The sequence below is a fragment of the Apium graveolens genome, chromosome 3 (genome assembly GCF_009905375.1).
Source record: "Apium graveolens cultivar Ventura chromosome 3, ASM990537v1, whole genome shotgun sequence".
Lineage (NCBI taxonomy): Eukaryota > Viridiplantae > Streptophyta > Magnoliopsida > Apiales > Apiaceae > Apium > Apium graveolens.
The window spans coordinates 212,198,852-212,207,794 of record NC_133649.1 but is presented as its reverse complement, the minus strand read 5'-3'; positions in this window follow the sequence as shown (position 1 = coordinate 212,207,794).

The following is an 8,943-nucleotide window of genomic DNA, read 5'->3' as shown; positions in this document are numbered from 1 at the left end:
CTAAGAACCGACGTTATATTCTATTTTTCTAGTAACGATGGTCCATGATCGTTGTAAAACATCACCCCTAGTTGAAAACAATGATGTCTAATCTATATATAAACTTTGATTTTAAATGATCTCTCATTAATAGACATCAACTATAAACTTAGGTTTGGTAAATTTAAAAACTAATTTCTTCGTAGGTGTGAAGAATGAGTTATTTACATCGGGTTTTTAAAATATTTATGATATAAATATGCATTTTGGATATTGTAACAGTTATATAAACGAATGTTGTTGAATATTTACTTGATCTAATCACATCCATACCAAAAAATTAGAAAAATCAAAACCAACCAATGTTATTGTATTTAAATAACTAAAAAATTAACTATCAGTTCCAAAAAAATTCAAAAATATTAATTGTAATTATCAAACAAATACAAAGGATTTTAGCATACACTAGAATTAACTTCGCAAGTTTCTCATGAAACTGATCTCGCCTATTGCCATGCTAATAGCTAAATAAAGTTAGATGATGGTGTATGATAAAGGTTGGGCCATTTACTACTCCAAATTCATTTTATATACGATTCAAGATTTCAGAACTATAGTTGTCGAGTTAGCTCTTCCGTTTGCTCGGTATTTGATTGAAGATTTCAGAAGTATAATCTTGACTTTAAAAGGCTATATGGTGAAATAATCTCATATCTGCAGATTTTTGTGTGGAATCAAAAATTTACATTGTCCTGATTTTACTCCATTGGTTAAATCTGAGAACTAGAACCTCTAATTGAAAATTAAAACACCAATAGTTTATCTCAAAAATTAAGCATGCAATAAATATATTAACATAGAGGAATTAAGAGAAGAGAAAAACAAGAAAGAGATTAATTTACCAAATAAGTGAAATTCCTAATTTGTGTCCTAATTAATCACCTCCAATATCAAAAACAAGTTAGAGTTCAAGAGAAAATCAATGGAAGAGGAAATGAGAGATAAAAGATAAGAGAAAAGAAGAAGAGAATATGCTATTAATTTATGGCAGAGAGCATCGAGGAAGATGGTGAGAGTCTGAGTGTCAAGGGAGAGTGGAGAGTGGAGAGTGGACAGCGGCTGAGAGGCAATGTAAAATGAAATTAGGGTTTTTCATTTTTGTTTGCTTCAAAATTTTGGTTTGGTTTCAGAAAATACTTCATTTTTTTAATAAAAATTTTGTTTTATTCAAATTAAATTTTGTTGAATATCAAAAATGGTTTTAAAAAATTAGAATTGTTGTTTCAGGCAAGTGCAATCGATGGGAATGTGTCATTTACCATTTTTATTATTATAAACTCACATCAAATAGATTAAAAATATTAAATATTATTTCTTCAACCCAAAAATGACAAATACAACACTATATGACCAAATGTTACACTTCAATGACACATCATCATGTCGGCCACATGCTGACATGGCACTGCCACGTTTGCTAAAGGGTCCACATAATGACGTGGGACTGCCACATCAGCAGGGCTCCACAAAAATGACACATTAGTAAAAGTGGGCCAACATGTCCCGTCAGCAGTACTACTTCAGCATGTGGTCCCACATATAATGGCATTGTAGTGCCACAACATTATAATGGCGTAGCTGGGTCATTATGTATTTTAAGAAAATCTGGGTCATTGTAACACAAAGTGAGTGTTGCACTTTAAAACTATTGTATATGGCCATCTATGGCGTAGTTATATTACCTGGGTATTATAAATCTTAAAGAGGAGCATATATTAAAAAAGTGTTGGATAAGGCTGATTTTGGTGAGTTTAACCCTACTAAATATCCATTGGATCCTAAGATGTTAATCATAAAATACGAGGGGTACAGACTGTAAATACGATAGATCTGATGAGTTTGGCGGGAGGCTTAGGGTACCTGGTACGTACTTATCAATGTTTGGCATATTTTTTTTGGATTGTAACCCGTTTTATGAAAAGGCCTACGCTAATGCACCAAAATGTTGCAAAACATAATTTATGATATGGTAAAGGTACGCTAAATTATGGTCTGACCTACTCGAACAAGAATAGATAGAATAACATGCTCACTCACAACTCTGATATTTATTTGGGTTGGAGTGGATTATTATCTGAATGAAAGCTTAATTTCCTTGGCTTTCTCATAAAAAAAGGTGTAGTTCTGTTCTTATATGAAGCAGAGTTTATGGTTACAACAGCAGCAGCTTGTGTGGTTATATAAGTCAGCAATTTAATGGAAAAGATTACTATGACAACATTGGTCCATTAGTTCTAGTTGTGTATATTGATCAGAGATGAGCTTTAGATTTGGAAAAAAATCACGTATGATCGTTCCAAACACATTGACAGTAGTTATCATTCTTTAGGAAATATGTTGAACATGGTGAGATAATTGTTAGGCATGTACGTACTAATGAATCAACAACATATATGCTTACCAAGGCCTTGTCTCCTGTCATGTTCAAGAAGATGTCGCTAGTTTAATCTAAACTTAAAAATAAAATGTTTATCTACATGTACACCAAGTGGTGTTTGTTGTGACTTATTCCACAGTATATTTCAGTATTGTTAGGACTTTAGTTAAATAAAAATAAGTAAGGGAGAAATTTAAGAATTCATTATATGGTAGTTCTTATTTTGGAGTAGGTGTTTGTTATTGTATTTTAATTTTCCTTGTAATTCACTTTGAGATTTTACGTTCTCACCGTCCTATTTCCTTATTTTACTTCTATACAACTATATCTATATTACTCTAGAAATATACAAATATAAGCTAAATTACAGAGGTTAAAGTACAAAACCTGCACTCCTGCACTTATATAACAATACAAATAATGTTCTTGTATTGATAATTGTAATTTACACTGAGTTTAAAACTACACTAAAATATTGTACAAGAATTAACCCTTTTGCTACCGGCATGAATGGGGATCATATTTTACTCCTTGAAAACTTGGTATGATTTGGAAACTCCCTACTATCCTAGTTGTCATTAAAAAAATGAAGATATCAATTTTGTTTAAGAGCCAGATTCTAAGAAAATTGTAAGGATTATGTGGTAATTTGATAAGAATAATGCCACGTAGAACAAAAAATAAATTGGAAAAGAAATCAAAGAATTTATTGGTGGATTAACTATATTTTTATTCAACTAATTATTTTTTTAATTATACTTTAAAATAAAATTTCTCTCCTCTGAAATATTGTAATAAAATTAGAAAGATAACAAATGGAGTCAAAATTTTGTCATCCGTTTATTTGTGAATATAAATATTTATGGTCTATATAGATTCATTTTCCTATTTTCATGTATACATTTTTTTCTTAAAGTGTAACATGATGTGATATGACTTTTATGAGATTCATGAATCTGAATAGAAATATAAACTTTTACTTTTAAATTGTCCTTTGAATTGGATTATTGAATAAGAATATGAATCTTTTCCCTGTTCCCATGTAAGAACAGGTTAACAAAAAAAGAATATTTATATATTTTTATTTATATTCTTTAAAATTTTAGAATGTGATATTACCGTTGTGATTTTAGATTATAAAGATATGGGTTGGCACCCTCTACCATATTGACTCTGGAACTTCCATTGCAGCAATATCAAATTACATACATTTCTTCATTTTTTTATATCCAAAATGTCATACTATAATCTCATAACCGTTCTTATGCTACAAAATCTCATTAACAATGAATTTTTACAAAGCCTTATAGAGCTGGTACACCAAGTAGAGCTTTTATACAATCCCAATACTTTCTTGAAACTTTTAAATTCTTTAGATTTTTCTCCTTTATTTTGTTTGGTAAGATGGGATGATGATTTTTTACCATTCATCAATTATTTACATGACCTTGGCCTCAATGATGGAGTTTTTTATGTAACATCCAGAGCTATGTGGTTACAAGAAATAGACCGGATGATATTCTACAACTACTATCAAATAATTGAAATCAATTATCTTTGTTTCAATCATTGTTGTTCCAGATTTCTTCCAATGTTGGTGATACTGATTTGGCACATGATTAACTATCAATGTTACTTCAATCTCAAAATTTCAAAAGTGTTGTGGGAAAAAACTTGCATTCCTTGAATTATATTAAATTCTCTTTGCGTGATTTAATAGAAATTAAAGGCAAAGTTTTTATACCATCCGTGATCATATATGCTTCAAACATCCTAATAACTTTGAAAGCAATCAAATACAGCCAAACTAGTGGCTGGAGGGTGCACTGGATGTAAAGTTTTAAGTTCCATTTTCTATTTTCTAAATATGTAATTCTCATGAATAGATGATTGTTATTTACCTTATTTGTTAAAAATTTGTGTTATGACATGAGTCCTAAATTTCAGTTTTAAGGGAGTATTTTAGAATAAGGACTTTTATAAAAACATTATATTTCCAAAATATATGAATCACTCATTTTTTAAATCAAAATTAGTCATTTTCTAAATCAAAATTAAAATAAAGATAAGAGATTAATTTTAGTTGTTTAAATAATCTTTTAAATAATCAAAAAAACTTTATTTTAGCAAAAAATTTTTTATAGAATTTTTATTTTGGAAACAAAACTACCACTAAGTCATCTCCTGTAGACTATGATGACAATTTATTTAATTTAAAACAACTAACTAAAATAATAAAATAATAAAACAATGTTAGTTTAATTTTCCAACATAAACCAGAGTTTGTGTGACAACTACATCAACTTGTGAGGTTATATGACTCCGCAATTTGCTAGAAAAGATTACTACGACATCATTGGTCTATTACTTATAGTTGTGTATATTGATCATAGTTGTGTATATTGATCACTGATGAGTTATAGATCCGGCAAAGAATCTGGTATGATGGTTCCGAACGCATTGACATTAGTTATCATTCGATGAGGAAATGTGTTGAAGATGGTGAGATCATTCTGAGGCATGCACGTACTAATGAATCAAGAGCATATCTCCTTACCAATGTCTCATCTATGTTTATATACATGTACACCTGGTGGTGTATGTTGTGACTTGTTCCATAATATATTCGAGTATTTTTAGAACCGTAGTTAAATAAAAATAAGGAGCAATTTTTATTTTTCATTGAAGAACAATAGATTTAATTTAATAATAAAAAACTATACGGCATCTACACAAATGATCGAGTCGAACAAATATGAAATGGATCAAATCTCCGGTCTTCATGCAAGTCTTCATGCAGAGACCATAAGGCGATATGTTAAAAAAGATATATTTACATGTACCTGTTTCATCACAATCCCAACGTGTTTGAGCTATCGACCATAAATGTAACCCAGAATAAACCTTCATCACTAAATCAGATCCAACACTCACAATAAAGGAGAGAAACAAACACACTATCACCAAGAAGAGAAAATAAACTAAAAATCTAAATAAAAAAATTCAGATCTGAAAAATGTAACTCAAAAAGAGATAATCATTTTCCCCTCAAATCCAATTTGTTCCGCTTGAATTCAAGATGAAAGAAGATCCGAACTATGACAATTAGATCTAAAAACAAACTAAATATGTAAAAATTCTTCCATGAAAAGAAAGATTATTGAAAGAAACAAAAGAAATAAAACAAATCAACAAATTTAGAATGCATTATGTGGTAGTTCCTATTTTGGAGTAGGTGTTTGTTATTATATTTTAAATTTCGTAGTAATTCACTTTGAGATTTTATGTTCTCACCATCTTGTTTCCTTATTTTACTTAACACCTATATCTATATAACTATATACAAGTACAAATATAACCTTAATGAGGATTAACCCTTTTTCTACATGATCATATTTTACTCCTTGAAAATTCTTATAATTTGGAAACTCCCTACTATCCTAGTTGTCATTAAAAAAAATGAAGATATCAATATTGTCCAAGAGCCAGATTCTAAGAAAATAGTAAGTGTTATATGGAAATTTGATAAGAATAATTCCACCTAAAATATAAAATAAATAGGAAAAGAAAATAAATATTTTATTGGTGGAGTAACTATATTTCCGATCAACTAATTAATTTTTTTTAATTATACTTTAAAATAATATTTCTCTCCTCTGAAATTTTGTAAAAAAATTAGAAAGAGATTAATTTACCAATTACGTGAAATTCCTAATTTGTGCCCTCAATAATCACCTCCAAAATCAAAAATAAGTTAGAGTTCAAGAGAAAATCAATGGAAGAGGAAATGAGAGATAAAAGATAAGAGAAAAGAAGAAGAGAATATGCTATTAATTTATGGCAGAGAGCATCGAGGAAGATGGTGAGAGTCTGAGTGTCAAGGGAGAGTGGAGAGTGGACAGCGGCTGAGAGGCAATGTAAAATGAAATTAGGGTTTTTCAATTTTGTTTGCTTCAAAATTTTGGTTTGGTTTCAGAAAATACTTCATTTTTTTAATAAAAATTTTGTTTTATTCAAATTAAATTTTGTTGAATATCAAAAATGGTTTTAAAAAATTAGAATTGTTATTTCAGGCAAGTGCAATTGATGGGAATGTGTCATTTACCGTTTTTATTATTATAAACTCACATCAAATAGATTAAAAATATTAAATATTATTTCTTCAACCCAAAAATGACAAATACAACACTATATGACCAAATGTTACACTTCAATGACACATCATGTCGGCCACATGCTGACATGGCACTGCCACGTTTGCTAAAGGGTCCACATAATGACGTGGGACTGCCACATCAGCAGGGCTCCACAAAAATGACACATTAGTAAAAGTGGGCCAACATGTCCCGTCAGCAGTACTACTTCAGCATGTGGTCCCACATATAATGGCATTGTAGTGCCACAACATTATAATGGCGTAGCTGGGTCATTATGTATTTTAAGAAAATCTGGGTCATTGTAACACAAAGTGAGTGTTGCACTTTAAAACTATTGTATATGGCCATCTATGGCGTAGTTATATTACCTGGGTATTATAAATCTTAAAGAGGAGCATATATTAAAAAGTGTTGGATAAGGCTGATTTTGGTGAGTTTAACCCTACTAAATATCCATTGGATCCTAAGATGTTAATCATAAAATACGAGGGGTACAGACTGTAAATACGATAGATCTGATGAGTTTGGCGGGAGGCTTAGGGTACCTGGTACGTACTCATCAATGTTTGGCATATTTTTTTTGGATTGTAACCCGTTTTATGAAAAGGCCTACGCTAATGCACCAAAATGTTGCAAAACATAATTTATGATATGGTAAAGGTACGCTAAATTATGGTCTGACCTACTCGAACAAGAATAGATAGAATAACATGCTCACTCACAACTCTGATATTTATTTGGGTTGGAGTGGATTATTATCTGAATGAAAGCTTAATTTCCTTGGCTTTCTCATAAAAAAAAGGTATAGTTCTGTTCTTATATGAAGCAGAGTTTATGGTTACAACAGCAGCAGCTTGTGTGGTTATATAACTCAGCAATTTAATGGAAAAGATTACTATGACAACATTGGTCCATTAGTTCTAGTTGTGTATATTGATCAGAGATGAGCTTTAGATTTGGAAAAAAATCACGTATGATCGTTCCAAACACATTGACAGTAGTTATCATTCTTTAGGAAATATGTTGAACATGGTGAGATAATTGTTAGGCATGTACGTACTAATGAATCAACAACATATATGCTTACCAAGGCCTTGTCTCCTGTCATGTTCAAGAGGATGTCGCTAGTTTAATCTAATCTTAAAAATAAAATGTTTATCTACATGTACACCAAGTGGTGTTTGTTGTGACTTATTCCACAGTATATTTCAGTATTGTTAGGACTTTAGTTAAATAAAAATAAGTAAGGGAGAAATTTAAGAATTCATTATATGGTAGTTCTTATTTTGGAGTAGGTGTTTGTTATTGTATTTTAATTTTCCTTGTAATTCACTTTGAGATTTTACGTTCTCACCGTCCTATTTCCTTATTTTACTTCTAAACAACTATATCTATATTACTCTAGAAATATACAAATATAAGCTAAATTACAGAGGTTAAAGCACAAAACCTGCACTCCTGCACTTATATAACAATACAAATAATGTTCTTGTATTGATAATTGTAATTTACACTGAGTTTAAAACTACACTAAAATATTGTACAAGAATTAACTCTTTTGCTACCGGCATGAATGGGGATCATATTTTACTCCTTGAAAACTTGGTATGATTTGGAAACTCCCTACTATCCTAGTTGTCATTAAAAAAATGAAGATATCAATTTTGTTTAAGAGCCAGATTCTAAGAAAATTGTAAGGATTATGTGGTAATTTGATAAGAATAATGCCACGTAGAACAAAAAATAAATTGGAAAAGAAATCAAAGAATTTATTGGTGGATTAACTATATTTTCATTCAACTAATTATTTTTTTAATTATACTTTAAAATAAAATTTCTCTCCTATGAAATATTGTAATAAAATTAGAAAGATAACAAATGGAGTCAAAATTTTGTCATCCGTTTATTTGTGAATATAAATATTTATGGTCTATATAGATTCATTTTCCTATTTTCATGTATACATTTTTTTCTTAAAGTGTAACATGATGTGATATGACTTTTATGAGATTCATGAATCTGAATAGAAATATAAACTTTTACTTTTAAATTGTCCTTTGAATTGGATTATTGAATAAGAATATGAATCTTTTCCCTGTTCCCATGTAAGAACAGGTTAACAAAAAAAGAATATTTATATATTTTTATTTGTATTCTTTAAAATTTTAGAATGTGATATTACCGTTGTGATTTTAGATTATAAAGATATGGGTTGGCACCCTCTACCATATTGACTCTGGAACTTCCATTGCAGCAATATCAAATTACATACATTTCTTCATTTTTTTATATCCAAAATGTCATACTATAATCTCATAACCGTTCTTATGCTACAAAATCTCATTAACAATGAATTTTTACAAAGCCTTA